Here is a 1,597-nt window from a genome sequence, read left to right as displayed (position 1 = left end):
TTCTTTCCTCTTTTTTTTATTTTATATTTATTTTATTTTATAATTTTTTTAATGAGGAGTAATTTTGTAATAAAAAATAAAATTGGTAAAAATGACGATTTTAAAATAAACTGAAACCTTGGGGGACCATTTTGTAGCGAAAAAAGGTCGGGGATGAAATAAATTTTCGACCTCTACGTTAGGGACCATAATCGTACTTATCCCTATTTTTAACTAATAAAACAGGTGCATTCGTGAAACGTGAGAGACGACGAATTATATATATCTTGTTTACAACATAAATAAATATGTGTTAAATCAACTCAGACACACTATAAATGAGATATGTCCATAATTAGTTCATTTATACTGTAAAAAGATACAGTGCAATAAATTTAAACCAGCTACAAAGGAACTGCAAGTATTAGCCTTTCTCATAGACAATTCACTCTTTTTCCATTCTTCTTCTCCATACTTTCAATAAATTTAGTAAAAATGGCTAGTGGTAAATACATTTTGGTGAGTGTATATTCTAATTATTACATGAGAAATAGTGATGATGGGGTTGTATTTGAGTGTGATAATTCTATCTTTTTACACACTCATCGTTCAAGTTCTCTGTCTGAGTTAAAGAGCCTAATAATGACGAGCATAAGTGCTAATGGGACAAAAGAGATTGGAAGAGTTGGGTATAGGTTGTTAGTACCAATAGAAAATAGAGTATTTCGTTTTCGTGTATTTTGTCTTGATGACAATGCACATGTGCACCTAATATTTGATGTCCATGGAGAATCATAGTCCAACAAGTAATGGAGATTTCTGCAGAGGTTGGTGACATAGGTGGTAGTGATTTTGGGCATTCGAATTTTGTCCAAAATGACCCACCTTTTGCACCATTTTCTTTGCACTATACTAGTCTAATGGAACACATGGACGTAGATATTGAGGAGTCAAATGAAGAATACGCATAGACAATAATAAAAATAATTCTTATGAGGATGAGGAAGAGTTTGTACCATAGATCCCAGTAGGTGGAACAATTCAATACCTTCTGCCCACTCCACAACTAGTTTTGGAGTTGTCAACTGCAGCTAGCCATTATCACATGCTAAATTTTGACACAATGCATGAGGATATTCCATTTTCAATATATTCAACATAGATAGTATTGTGAAGTTTTGTATTGGTCATATATTCAAGAGAAAGGAGGTTGTCATGCTAGATACGAAGAATTCCAGCATCCAGAGGAGTATCGAGTACAAGATTATGGAGTCTGATTGAACATAGTACCATGTGCGTTGCAGATAATCTGCAGCAGGATGTCTTTGGAGTCTCTGTGTTACACTCTAATGTGGATTGTATTGGCCAACTCTATTCAAAGAAATCAGAAAATTTGTTACATCTTGTGATAAGTGTTAAAGGATTGGAAATGTTTCAGCAAGAAATAAAATGCCACAAAACTTCATTTTAGAAGTTGAACTCTTTGATGTTTGGAAAATTGATTTTGTGGGCTCCTTTCATTCTAACAAATATATACTTGTTGTAGTTGATTATGTTTTAAAGTAGGTAGAAATCATATCACTACTCACTAATGATGCTAGAGTTATTGCTAACTTTC

Source organism: Arachis ipaensis, chromosome B07 (assembly GCF_000816755.2).
Source record: "Arachis ipaensis cultivar K30076 chromosome B07, Araip1.1, whole genome shotgun sequence".
Taxonomy (NCBI): domain Eukaryota; kingdom Viridiplantae; phylum Streptophyta; class Magnoliopsida; order Fabales; family Fabaceae; genus Arachis; species Arachis ipaensis.
This window is presented reverse-complemented; position numbering follows the sequence as displayed.